The sequence below is a fragment of the Coenobita brevimanus genome, chromosome 104 (assembly GCF_032717465.1).
Source record: "Coenobita brevimanus isolate Jiangsu-jjx chromosome 104, ASM3271746v2, whole genome shotgun sequence".
Taxonomy (NCBI): Eukaryota; Metazoa; Arthropoda; class Malacostraca; order Decapoda; family Coenobitidae; genus Coenobita; species Coenobita brevimanus.
In genome coordinates, this window is record NC_137057.1 from 33462844 (window position 1) to 33477987 (window position 15144).

Consider the following 15144-nt stretch of genomic DNA (forward strand, 5'->3'; position numbering starts at 1 on the left):
TGTTTTCTTTTTATTTTAGTCTTATTCCTTGTTTCCTTTTTTACTCCTGTCTTTATTCTTGATTAGTTTCCTTCCCTGCTTCCTCTATGCTTTCTTCCCTCCTTCCTTCGCTGTTCTTCTACTTCCTCCCTTGCTTTCTTCTTGTTTCCGTCTTTCTCCTTGCTTTCTTCCTTCTTCCTTGTCTTCTTTCCTAATTAGTTTCCTTCCTTCCCTCCTCTTTGTTTTCTCAATTTTTTCCTTCCTTTTTTCCCTGTTCGTCTTGTTTCCTCTCTTGCTTGTTCCTTGTTTCAGTTTTACTCCTTGCTCTCGTCCTTCATCCTTGTCTTCTTTCTTAATTAGTATACGTCCTTGCTTCTTCATTTTATATATATATATATATATATATATATATATATATATATATATATATCTATATATATATTTTATGCCTTCCTTCCCTGTTCTTCTAGTTCCCTCCCACGTTTACCTTGTTCAGTTCTTTTTCTTTTGTTCCCTCTCTCTTTTGTTCTCTCTCTCTCTCTCTCTCTCTCTCTGTCATTCATCCGTTCGGGCAGCATTACGTGATGGTCACGATTGTCAGCTTTTCACCATCCCGGAAGAGAGCTGAGAACTCATGTTGTCCGACGTAAGGGCAATGCTGTGACATTCACACACGCACACGCCCATCTCCTTGCTCAAGGGGGGCAGTAACCACCCGTTTCGTCAGCGAAACTTCACAGCCTGAACGCCGCATAGACTTCGTCTACCAGGTTGTAAGCAGGAGCGTTACCATTGAGCCAGCGAGCTGTGTGTGTGTGTGTGTGTGTGTGTGTGTTTCATTGCCTTGCCTAGTCTCTGCACGCCTCTCCATCATCTCTTCATATTCTTTTCATAGCGGAGACTCTTCTATTTTCTCTGCATTTTGCACGGTTCAGACTTTCTACTGGTACAGACACCTTGGCGCCTCCCGTCTGCATAAACGCTTTTTTATTGAGAGGGGGGAGCTCGATTTCTTGCCACTGTTTCCTGTGCCATTACCATATTCCCGCCAGCATGCAGGAAAGAAGGTTTGTTGGCAGCTGGTGATGACTGAATGTATGTATGAGTGGATTTATAGATGGATGAATGGAATTATGTATGTACTCGCAGGAGTACCCGGCGTTGTCTGGGCCGAAAAGGCGAACGCTCTAATCCTGTTTGTTCTAGTTCAATCTTTCTACTCCAGAAAGACCATGTAGCCTACCTCTTATGATTCAGAAGAGGGATTACAGTACAAGAGGTCCAGGAACTTTCTATTTCAGCTTTATTAGTCTAATGCACAGCATTTGTGAGAACTTGTTTACTTTTACCGGTGACACACGGCCTCCGACCGGTGATCTCAAATGACCTAGGAGGTCAACCTCACATAGCCAGTGTCCGAACTGGAGGTCATGTGAATCTCCATGCCAAAAATTGGGCTACTGGGTCCAATCGTTTGAATGTGTATTACTGGTGACCTCAAATGACCTCCGACCAATAACCTCAAATGACCTCGGAGATCATCCTCACATGGCCTATGTCCGAACTGGAGGTCGTGTGAGTCTCCATGCCAAAAACTGGGCTCCAGGGGTACCCGGCGTTGCCCGGGCCGAAAAGGCGAGCACTCTCCTGGTGACCTCAAATGACCCAGATCTGAATTATAAGCCCCCTAAAACCATCCTTGGATCACCCTGATTCAGAATATATATGGGTGTGGGGGTGTCTGGCCCTTGGTTTGAGCGTGATTGAAGGACAAACAAACAAACAACGCAGCTCTTTCATATATACAAATGTATGTATGTATGCATGTATGGATGGATGAAGGATTTATGTATGTGTGTATATATGTATGTATGTATGTATGTAAGGCTGGTAGCTGTACAGGAGAGATGTGTACAGTATGTATTTAGGTTGTGAAAATGTTGCAAGTTCGCTGACATGAAGTTCTACCTAACCTACTCTCTCTCTCCCCATTTTTTTTTTTTTTTTCAGTCTGGACATTTTGAGAAAGATGTCAACAACTGGCATTGTGTGTGTGTGTGTGTGTGTGTGTGTGTGTGTGTGTGTGTGTGCCTCTTTTCACGTGTCTGTATCCTTTTCTGTACCAGTCTCTGTAATGAGGTTTGGGTTCCTTTGTAGTCATTATAAAGACAAAAAAAAGTTCTTTAAGATTTTGAGACTACCCTTTCTCTTCATTTCGTTTGCATTTTATTATGAACAAGTAAAATGAACATAAATGAGTCTCTGATTTAAAAAAAAAAAAAAAAAAAAAAAAAAAAATCTTTTTCCCCTACTACGATAGTACATAAAATCATGCTGATCAAAGGACCGTTTCCTTTCAGTTCGTATTTTTCATTGCATATAAAACTTCTAAATCCTTCATGTTCTAAGATTCCGTGACGAAGTACTCTCTCTCTCTCTCTCTCTCTCTCTCTCTCTCTCTCTCTCTCTCTCTCTCTCTCTCTCTCTCTCTCTCTCTCCAGTATTATCATCATTAAGCCAAAGCTTCTCGAAAATAGCAAGATTTTGCGGAGCGTTATCCTGTAGCTTATAAAACGCGAGTGAGCATATTCAGAGAGAGAGGGGGGGGGGGAGGCTGAATCTGGTCCTTGTCTTAGGGCGAAACTTTAATGGTCAGATATCGGAAATCGACCCAGTCCATCTCCTAATAACCCGGGTCGGGATAATTTCCTCCAACCCCCTGCCCTGGGATTGAAGTCGATTGAAATGAGATTGCTTGATACTGTGACTGAAGGGAGTGAAGTGAGGGTTGAAGTGTTGTTGTCTGAAGTAGGACTGAGGTGAGGCTTGAAGGAAACTTATGTCTGAATTAATGCTTTTGAGTGAGGCTGAAGTGAATTGTAAAGTTTTTGTCTCTCAGCTTTGGGACTGGCTGCTGGATTCTGAGACTGAACTGAGAGAGAAGTAAGGCCTTTGCTGTGGGATGTCTTGAGTGAGATTTTTAAAGTGAGATATAAAAACCCCATCAATCACCAGACGATTTTAATGGATTATATTTTAAAACTGTAACCTTCTCTAACCCCTCACTGAAAAGGTCTCTCCCAGGCTGAATAAAATCGTCTGGATGTTTTTGCACTAAGAGTTCAAGAAGTATTTGTTTCTTCTGAATAAGGCATCTCTCCTGAAAAGAAAAAAAAAATGATGTTGGGTCCAAATACAAGAGATGTTGTTGTACTGAAATGATTGATGCTGTCCTATTCTCTCTCTCTCTCTCTCTCTCTCTCTCTCTCTCTCTCTCTCTCTCTCTCTCGTATCCTTGCCCTCTGCTTCTCCTAATACGTAATATGTCTTCTCCCTTTGATCTCACCTCATTCTGCTGTGTATGTGTAGGGGGGGGAGGGGAGGGTTAGTGTGCATGTGGAAATGATTAATTGTAGAGAGGTGAAGTGTGTATGTGGATGGGGGTAAATTGTGTGTGTGTGTGTGTGTGTGTGTGTGTGTGTTCTTACCTAATTGTTCTTACCTAATTGTATCTTTACAGGAATGAGTCAAGCTCGTACTGTCCCGTGTCTTAAACCATATTTATCGTACATATCTTTAAATTTGTGAATTGTTTTGGCTCACACTATTTCATTCGGTAGTGCATTCCATTGATCAATTGCTCTGTTTGGGAAACTGAATTTCCTTACGTCTTTATCACCTCTCTTCTTATGCAGTTTTTTGCAGTGTCCTCTTGCTGATGCTTCTCCATATGTTAAGTAATCATTTATGTCTATTTTCTCCTTTCCTGATATGATTTTATATAGCATTATCATGTCACCTCTTTTCCTTCTTTCCTGTAGTGTTGGTAGATTCAGTTTATTTAGTCTTTCTTCGTAGCTTAGGTCCCTTAAGCTTGGTATCCATCTTGTAGCGGCCCTTTGAACTTTTTCAATCTTGTCTATATGCTTTTTGAGATGAGGACTCCAGACTACTGATGCATATTCCAGGGTTGGTCTAATGAATGATGTTATTATCCTTCTTAGCATGTCTTCATTTATGTATGTGAATGCTATTCTCATATTTGCAAGCAGTGTATACATGTTCCGCACCTTCTCGCTGATGTGGTCAGCCGGAGATAGTCTGTTATTGATAATCACACCTAGGTCTTTCTCTCTTTCTGATGTGTATAGGGTTTTATTTCCTAACTTATAATCCCAATCAGGTCTTTTTCCACTTTTACCAAACTTGATTACATGACACTTGTCCACATTGAATTCCATTTGCCATGTACTACTCCATTCATGAAGTTTATTTAATTCTTCTTGTAGCTCTTTACAAGAGCCTGTGTTAGTAATTCTCCTTTGTATTTTTGCATCATCTGCAAACATATTCAGATAGCTCTCATTTCCAGTGTTACTGTTTATATCATTTATATACACTAAAAACATGATTGGTGCCCTGAACCCTGTGGTACTCCACTAGTCACTTCTTTCCATGATGAGTAGTTTCCTCTTAGTACTGTCCTCATTTCTCTTTTTATGAAAAAGTCTTGCATCCAACAAAACAGTTTGCCTCGAATTCCTCCTTGATGCTACAGTTTCCATAAAAGTCTTTGGTGTGGTACTGTGTCAAAAGCTTTCTTGAAATCTAAATAGATACTGTCCACCCATCCTTCCCTTTCCTGTATTGTGTTTGTTACTCTGTCATAGTAGCTCAACAGATTAGTAACACATGATTTTCCTTTTCTGAAACCAAACTGTCTTTCTGTTATCATACTGTGTTCTTCTAGGTGATTTACCCAAGCTTTTCTTATAAGTTTTTCTAATACCTTGCTTACAACACTGGTCAGTGATACTGGTCGGTAGTTGAGTGGATTTTCTCTATTTCCTTTCTTGAATAAGGGGACAATATTTGCTTTTTTCCAAATATCAGGTAGTTTCCCTTGACTCAAGGATTTCTTGAAAATTAAAAATAATGGTTTACTTAACTCCTTTGCACATTCTCGTAATACCCAACATGAAATTTCATCAGGACCACTTGCTTTTCCTCTGTCTAATCTACTTAACTCCTCCTGTATTACTTTTTCTGCTATTTGTATATCTGGTAGTATGTGTGGACATGCGTGTTCCACATAGTCCCTCTCAAAATTTTTTTCTTCTGTAAAAACTAATTGGAAATTCTTATTTAGTGCTTCACAAATATGTTTCTCTTGTGTATAAGTGATTCCCTCGTCCGTAATGGATTGTATTATATCTTTTACTTTAGTTTTGCTTCTGATATAGTTGTAAAACAGCTTTGGTTGATCACTACTTTTATTTATTATATCCTCCTCAAACTATTTTTGGGCTTCCCTCCTTATTCTTGTATAGTCGTTTCTTGCCTGTTTGTAATTATTATACGCCCTTTCACTATTGTGTCTTCTGTATCTATTCCACAACAAATCTCTTCTTTCTTTTGATTTTTTACATTCTGTATTGAAACATTTCTGTATTTTCTTATCTGCTTCTTTGTGCTGTGGGATGTACTTCTGGACTCCTATTTCATAAAATTTACAAAATTTTTTTATATACAGCATTTAAATCTTGTCCTCTAAGCTCATTTTCCCAATCAACTTCTAAGAAATACTTCTTTAGGTCTTGATAATTTCCCTTTTTATAGTTTAGGCTCTTTTTGTAACTATCATTGCTGTTTACTATGTCATATGCTATCCTGAAGTTATAATTTAGTACTGCATGATCGCTTTTACCGAGTGGAGGGTGATATATTAAACTGTCAATATCATTTTCTTGCCTTGTAAATATTAGATCTAGCACTGAAGGTACATCAAGTCCTCTTTTTCTGGTGGTTTCTCTCACATGTTGCGTTAAGAAAAACTCTTGTACGAGATCCAGGAGCTTTTGGTCCCAACAGCTTTCTTGGCTATTTATATCTAGAGTATTTCAATTTATATTTGTATTGAAGTCCCCAGTTAGTATAATTCTTTCCGATTTCTCTTCCATTTTGTGTAGCAATGATCTTACACTGAATTGTACTCTCTGCCAGGTCCTCATATTCGTCTCTTTCCCATGTGTTTGATCTGGGTGGCATGTACAAATTGGCTACAATTACTTTATCTTCAGATGTGTCGATCTCTACTGCAATCAGTTCTACATGTGATGGTATATCTAGTTTTATTTCCTTGACTTTTAGATTTTCTTAGTTAATATTATAATTCCTCCTCCTTTTTTTAAATATCTGTCTCTTCTCCATATATTGTATTCCTCTAAGTTTAGTATGTCATTTGATATCCTTGGTATTAATTTTGTTTCAGTTAGGCATATTATTTGTGGTTCATTTTCTCTGACATAATCATTCATCTCTAGTAATTTAGATACCATTCCATCCACATTTTAGTACATCAATTTTATCATCTTGTTTATATACTTGTCATGACATGGTTCTACTACCTTCCTCCTTTTTCTTCCATCCTGTTTCTGTACCACTTTCGTACCTGCAATCCTATTACTTTGTAAAAAAATTTCTTCTCTTCTGATCTTCCCTCGTTTCTTGTTTTTGCTTCCTCCCTTTTCTCTTTCAGTAATTCCAGTTCCTCTTGTGTTAGGCATCTTTTTATCCATACATTTTTGAACTCCTCTTTTTCCTTAAGATTCTTTGCATTTTTTAGTATCTCTTCCACAGTGTTTACACTCTGGAAAGTCACCTTTAGAGGTCTTGTCTTGCTTTTCTCGTATTTCCCTAACCTTTTGTGTTTCTCTATGTCTTTACTACAGATTTCCTCTGATACTTCTTTCAGTAAGCTCATTACATTTGCCATCTCCTTTTTGTCTCTTGTGATCTTGTCTTTAACTTCTTCCTCTTCTATACCAGTGATTACTATTGATTTGTTTATCTCTACTGAATCTCTGACTAACTTTGGATTGTTTTGGATTATTCTTTTCACCTCCTTTTTAATGCTTTTTTCCTCCACCCTTGCTTCTAAGTCTTTCTTTACTTTCACCATTTCAGCATACGTGGTTTCTACATCATTTTTGTAGCTTTGCACAGCTTCATTCACTTGTGTTATCTTCTCCTCAATATCACTGCTCTGGTCAATAAGACTGCTAACTTTCCTAATTGTCTCTGTGTCATTTTTGAACTCTTCCATAACACTCTCGTGATTGACTACTGTACTTGCCATTTCACTCATTTTCTTCCTAAGTGTACTCAGTTCCACTGTTAGTTCACTGATGGTTGTGTCTTTCTTATTGGCCTCCCTTCCTAGTTTTTCTATTTCTTCCTTTTGCAAGTGCATCTGCTTCTTTATTTCATCAATTTCATTTTTGAAAGCCATTTCTAGTTTGTTTACACGTTCAACCAGTCTATTGTGGGTCTCTACTTCAACCAGTTCTTGGCAGAAGTCATCATTTTGCTTTTTACCTTTATCCCTTTTCTTTTCCAAATTTGTTTTACTGAAGTATGTATCCATTTTGCAATACTTAAAGTGCAAAGCATGTACTTACAATCTCCGTGTTGTTGTAGTCTAAACAAACCTCAGAGATGACTCAGCGTATTCTTTCGTCTTGATTCTATTTCCTGTTTGAACAAGTCTTGTTTAAACTTATTTTTTTTTTCCTTTTAATAATGAACAATCATTTAGTCTAACCTGGTACTGAGCTTGACTCATACAAAGATACTATTTAGGTAATGCCACTGCCCGTGATGATTTGGTATGGAGCGCCGGTGTCGCACGTCCGCCTAGATTGAATCCCTGTGTGTGTCTGTGTGTGTGTGTGTGTGTGTGTGTGTGTGTGTGTGTGTGTGTGTGTGTGTGTGTGTGTGTGTATTTGAGGGGGAGTATGTGTTGTGTGTTTTCTTGCTTCTGTCTCACACACACACACACACACACACACACACACACACACACACACACACACACACACACACACACACACACACACACACACGAAGTTACTGTACTGTATGGAAACTTCATAAAAGACTTCTTCAAGATAAATACAACTGCACGTCGATGGTAAGAAAAAAAAAAAACAGTGCTGCAAAGAAGGTATATAAAATCTGAAGGGCAAATATTATTTCTGTTGGAGGTGTCGGGAATGTGCAGTTGGCCACATATAAACCTGGTACAGTATCAAAGTGTAGCGGAGGTGTAGCATTTGGTACACTTGACAACCTTGACAGAAAGGCATGTTTGTTGGTGTCACTGATATGAATGAAGGGCAGTGTTAAATAGCGGCTGAAGTGACCAAGTAACTGTGATACATGAATGTCCGAAATCGCTGAGGAAGAAGTGTTATGAAGTTTGGAAAAATCACATGTAAAGCGACCCTCAGAACTACCCCCGTGTTGAAGGACTGAAAATTTAAAAGCCAAATACTTCTTAAACTACCCAGTAGGTATCCGCCTTAACAGCCTGTGACGTTTACTGCCATTGAACGACTTCATAAAATTTGAGGCTGTCCCCCCCCTTCCCATCCTCTCATAAAGACACACCAAGCCACCTATACTGTCCATTTTGAGATCCGAAACACCTATTACTTAGCGATTTATTGCGAAACACTTACCTAAATCGTATAAAAACTTTTAATTGACTATGATGTGTGACTTTGATCTGTGGCCTGTTTTTCTCAGCAACAACGGGCGGCCGGATCTCAGCAATACCGGCTGTCACTTTGCCAGCGCGGGTGTTAACAAAGGGAAAGGTGCGGCAGAGGTGATCAGGAGCTGAGCCGCGGTGATCATCTCACTAACTTTGGTCATAATCATGTACTTTGGCAAATTATTCACCCACTATCTGCCTGTCTATCTATCTATCTATCTATCTGTCTATCTGCCTGTCTGTCTGTCTATCTGTCTATCTATCTATCTGTCTATCTACCTACCTGTGTATATATCTATATAGCATTTTATTTATCTGTCTTTCTGTTTATTCATCTATCTATCTATCTATCTATCTGTTCATCTATATATCTCTCTATCTATCTATCTATCTACCTCTCTATCTATTTGTCTATCTATCTATTCATCTGTCAATCTATCTAAGTATCTATTTGTCTATATACTGTATTTATCTGTCTGTCTGTATCTATACACATATCTATCTGCTTATCTATCTATCTGTTTATCTATCCATCTATAGCCGGACGTCTTAATCTCGTATGGGTTGGCCACAAACAAATCGCCACCAGGTCGCCCTGTCCCTTGCCCTGTCTCTGCCCCTCGTCATCCATCCTACCACAGTTACTTCTCTAAGTGTTATCGGGTATCCTTGATGCTCATTTAATCTTCCAGTCAAAAAAGGCTGGATGACGGTATATGGACGCCTCTCTCTCTCTCTCTCTCTCTCTCTCTCTCTCTCTCTCTCTCTCGAACCCTGGCGCCATCTGGCGGGCAGCATAGTAACTATACCCTATTTACTCTAACGTGACCTATAATCACCATCTCTCCATCTTGAATACTGAGTTGTAACAAGAGGTTAACAAAGAAATATGTGGCCAATCACGAAGAAGTGCTATGGAAAAAGTTGTAGGTCGAAGTATTGTCTTATTCTGCCACAGAGATTGGTGAAATACTCGTAAGCTTCAAAAGGACGAAAATCTGGGCCAGATAAAACTACAATACCAATGCCAACTACCCTCCATCCCAGTCTTCTCTCATTGCAGAGAAACATCTTCAAGCACGAACGCACTTACAAGACCAGCATACGAAGCCCAACACCCAAACTCAAGCCAGGATACTTTTGTCCTTCGTTGGTGACGCGAAGGAAACGTGCCAAGTGTACCTAGAGACATAAAAAGGCCGGAGATCGAGATGTGGTACGTGTGTGAGGAGGTGTGAGATGATTGTAAAGGACCCAAGCTGTGAGGTCCATTCCATTGCCTGCTGAATAAGGGAGTTGCGAGTGTGTGTGTGTGTGTGTGTGTGTGTGTGTGTGTGTGTGTGTGTGTGTGTATGTGTGTGTGTAAAGGAAGTTTATCATCATCATCATCATCATCATCATCATCATCAACACCCATCAGCGTTACTATCGTTACTCTTAATTCTAAAAAACAAGAAGCAAGATACAATTCAGAAACAAGAACAGGAAAGCATAAAACTAGAGAGATTACCAACTGACTGCCTAGCGGAATCGATCACGTACCCATTTACTCAGTATGAAAATAAATCCCCGTATCACCTTCCTTTTATACACTGGTTTCAACTTTGAGATAATAAATCTAACACGTCAGCGTTCGATGATTGTACTGAGAGGAAGATAAAAGAGCTAGAGAGAAAACACACACACACACACACACACACACACACAATCATCCAACCATTCTGACAAAAATTCCGGTACTCTCACAATCCTATCCGGCTAAATCTTCAGAAACTGCAGACTTCACATCTCAAGGAATGCGGGCAGAGATACAGATCTTAGGCAATACATCTTCCTCGGCCTCAGACATTGCCGCCGTGTGAACCGGTAAAAGATGCCGTGCGTGGCCGTGCAATCAGGCGATAGAGGCGAGTTTGTAAGATTCTCTGGGTGGTGGAATGAAGGAGGGGTAAGGTTGTGCGTGTGTGTGTGTGTGTGTGTGTGTGTGTGTGAGAGAGAGAGAGAGAGAGAGAGAGAGAGAGAGAGAGAGAGAGAGAATTACCCACCCTTTCATTACGAGGGGCAAGCTGAGGAAAGGAAGTATTAGAAATTAAATTGTCTGGGGGTCATGAGAGGTTATATCGAAGCTGAATGAAATCGCCTCGAGATGTCAATAATTCCTCTCTCTCTCTCTCTCTCTCTCTGTCTCGCTGCCTGTCTATTTATCTATCCATCCATCCACCCATGTATCTATCTACTCTTCCTTCACTCATCATTTTCACTCGTTCTTCAGGTCCTCTCCTTTTTCCCTCCTCTCCTCCTTCTTTCCACACCACTCATCCACTCATTTCTCCCGTCTCTCCGATTCATTACTCATGCTTGTCTCTTTCTTGATTCTTCTCCTTCATTTTTTCCACTTTCCCTGCTAATTGTTTTCCGTCTTTTTTTTTTTTTTTTTTTTTCCAGAGCCTCAGACTTCCAGCGAAAATGTAAAATCTTGATTCATGTTTTTCTGTGTGTTGTTTTTGCTTTTATTATGTCTTTTCCTGTTTATGTTCTGGTTAATTTATCCGCGCCCATGACTATGTCTGAGTCATTTTCTTCTATAACAAACCAACTTTAGTTTCAATACGATGCGTAATTTCTATCCTGACTTTACCAACCCAGGAGAATTGATAAAAACTGAGAAAAGATCTATTAGTAAAGGGATAGTAGTAAGTTACGATGAAGTTAGATGCCGAACTGACTAAATTCTGACATAAATGCAAGTTAGGTGGACGCGTGGTGGATGTAATGTTTGCTCTGAATGGCACGGATGTAGCCAGTAAGGTGGTCTGTGTTTGAGCCGAACTCTGAGTGTTAAATTTGTGGTTTGTTTCACAGGTTATTATTTTATCCTTTACTTTGTCACATTTACGATTTTTCATTTACACGATTTCTTTTAGGCTGCAATCCTTCCCTTACAACTTTCTCTCACCTGTACGATCTTTCATTTACGTTGTTTCTTTTGCACTCCACTTAAAACCTTCTCACCTTTACAGTTTTTCATTTACTTTATTTTTTTTTTACACTCCTTCACTTCTCTCTCACCTTTATGATCTTTCATTTGAGCAATTTCTTTAACACTCTTCCACTTACAACCTTCTTTCTCACATTGATAAGCTTAGATTTACGCTATTGCTTTTACATTATTTACATCCTTCTGCCTTTTACTCTCTCAGTTTTACGGTTCCCTTTTACGTTATTTTTTCTTCATTTTTCCTAGGCGATTTATTTCATTTATTACACTTTACCGTCCTCTTCTCTTTTAAATTAATCCTCCCAATATCTCCATTTGCCTCATAAGTAACTGATAAAAGAATTTTAACTAGCCTTACCTCCAAAACAAATAGCTATGGAAGAGGTGTTACGGCTACAAGGGTTTAAGTACACCCAATACCCGGTCCATTGAGTTATGTGAGTTAAGCAACTTTGATACATCTTATTTTAGTGCAACTAAATATTAATCATCATCGTCCTCACACTCCGCTTATCATCAATATCATTACTATCAATTATCAGCAATACCAACATCCTCCTCCTCTTTATCATCATCGCCGTGAAAAAAAATAACTATACATATATATCAAGTAAGAAAAGGACCAACAGGAGCAAATTATGAAAAAAAAGAAACTGAAAAAAGTATGGATATCAGCCAGAATATGCGCTCAGACAGAATGTAATGAGAAAACTAAAGGAAATGAAATAAAAACTTAACTGGCACGAAATGGGCCGAGCAAGATAGGTAATGAGTTAGTATGGTGAAAAAAAGTTTGGCGTGGGATTCTTTGTGAATAGGTGGGTGAATGAGAGAGAGAGAGAGAGAGAGAGAGAGAGAGAGAGAGAGAGAGAGAGAGAGAGAGAGACTTTCCAAAGTATATTTCCAAACTCAGTATACTCGAAGCTTTTAGTAATATTTCATATCTAAGTACTCTTATATTTCTAACATATATTTCCTTGGTATATCTCGAGTCGTTCAGTGTATTTCACGTCTCAGTACATACTAAATCTCTACCGGTATGTATTTCGATTTTTTTTAGTTATATTTTCAATCTTTTATTATTCGAATTTGTCAGTTTATTCAGATCAGATGGTGTAGTTAAACTCTACTAACCTGCTCAGGTTTTTCAATATATTTCGCAATTCTTGGGTTATATATTTCAAATCTAATGGTATATTCGAGACTGACACTATATTCTAATCTTGTAGTATATCTCTGCTGGTATACTCATATCTCTCAGCATATGTCGGATCTCTGCATGTCAAGTCTGTGTGCATTCAGAGTCTGTGTTGGCCTTGGAAATAACCCCCTTCAAAGTCCTGTGCAAAAATCTTCCAGGAAACTTGAGGACCATCTTTGGAGGTTCAGTAAAGATTCTTTGCCCTGCAGACTCTCTCTGGACTGACCTACTGACTGACTGACTGACTGACTGACTGGTTGACTGATTCACTCACTCACTCACCCTCTTTGAGACTGTCTGTCTGTCTGTCTGTCTGTCTCTCTCTCTCTCTCTCTCTCTCTCTCTCTCTCTCTCTCTCTCTCTCTCGCTCGCTCGCTCGCTCGCTCGCTCGCTCTCTCAAGGCTTTTAGATAATTATATAGTTCCGAAAATGAAAAAAAAAAGTACATAACCACCAAAATGACAGGTTGAAAACCCCAGAAGCAAAATAATAATAATAATAATAACTAGTTACCTATTTCCTTATTGCGTAGCCACAATAAGGAAGTCTGGCAATTACCGTATATAAGGTACGAAATTTTGCCATCATAAGGAAGTCTGTAACCTTTAAAAGTAGTTCAAGGTCATTCATATTTGGAAAATGTACTTAAATTAACCTAGAGCAGCTTCTTGTGTTATATCAAGATATGATGACAAAGGCGTGGAAGAACGCATGGGTTCATTTTATAATTGTATCAATAACTGCCTAACTTTATGTTTAACCATAATGCTTTCAAATACTAAGAGAGACCAGGCTATATTTCTTGAAGGTTATAGCTTTTCAGCTTTTGTGGTTTTCTCTAAAACGTGCGATAAAAAGAACACTGAGCGGAACTGAATGCGGTACTTTGCACTAGGCTAAATGGCAAAATATTGAACCAAAATTCTCCTCAAACTTGTTCTTAATAGGATTTTTAACCAGATGGCTGTATCTCATTTAGTTTCTGAGATATTTAAATTTCATACATGTCATTTTTGCATGAAAAATGAGTATATTACCTTCAAAGAAAGGTCCAGGTCGTTTATGTCTCGCACAAGTACTTTGGTTACCCTAGGGTACCTTCTTGTTTATTATCATCATGATCTAAGAAAAAAAGTGCAAATGAAAACAATAATAATACCCAAAAAAACAACAAGCTTCGCCATTTAAATGGCGAAGCTTACTAATAATAATCCCAGTAAAGATACTTCTGTCATTAAGCTTTCATTATGGCCACGTTACAGGTTGACTTTGGTCTGAACGTGCCGTCAAGCCTGTTATACGCGTGCTGGAGAAAACGGATTTTGTATTTAGCCTCGAAGGGATACCATAACAGAAAATATCACGCTCTTGCCTACGATTACTGCATAAAACCACTCACTAATTTGATACTGAAGTCGTAGCAGTCAATCGCATGAAACTACTATTGGATATTAGTCCATAATAATATCCGCAATGTACCTTGAAATTTTTACTCATCGACCAGAGGGAGTGACTGAGAGACTGATGATGATGATGACGCTGATAGCCTTGATTTTTTTTTTCTTTTTTACCGAACGAGGACAAACAGCGGAGGTGAGCTAGAAAAAAAAAATGAAAATAACAATGATTATGACAATGATTATATTGATCATGATGATTCGTACGCTGAAATTCACGGAACTCTTTGTAAATCTGTAATTAACCTTGAGATATCTACCTGTGGAAAAATTAGTGGGTAAATGATCACGTGAGAGAGAGAGAGAGAGAGAGAGAGAGAGAGAGAGAGAGAGAGAGAGAAAGGGGAGATAAGATAACGAAACACAAGGGTGACAGGAAATGATAAAGAAGGTCTGATGACTAGAGAGAAAGAGAGAGAGAGAGAGAGAAACCCGATGACGTACTCGTATTTCTCTCTCTCTCTCTCTCTCTCTCTCTGACAATGGACGACCCTAGCGCTATATTCTAGTGTTAATGTCTTGTTATACATCATTAGCAGAATATAACAATACTACAGCTCTTCATCCCTTCCCTAGCACTTCTTCGTGATTAGCACTATAATCTGGTCCTGATATATCTTTACAGTTCAGTGGCAGAATAAAACACTTCAATTATTTTCTATCCTTTCCGAAACACTTCCTCGTGACTAACACCATCTGCTAGATAATATCGTACTGAAGCTCACTGACAGAATATAGGGCGGTATTCTCTTGCGGTTAGGAAACTCTCTAACACCTTTTCCGTGGCGATTTATTTTGCTTATTACACCTTATTCCCCAGTTCTGTGTTATATAAATCCTTCAAACATTGTCGTACTCTGCATTTATAATGCTCAAGATGATATTAACCAGCCTTATCCAAACATAAATAGCTAAGGAAGAGGTGCTAGGGAGCATCATTACTCGGCAAGGA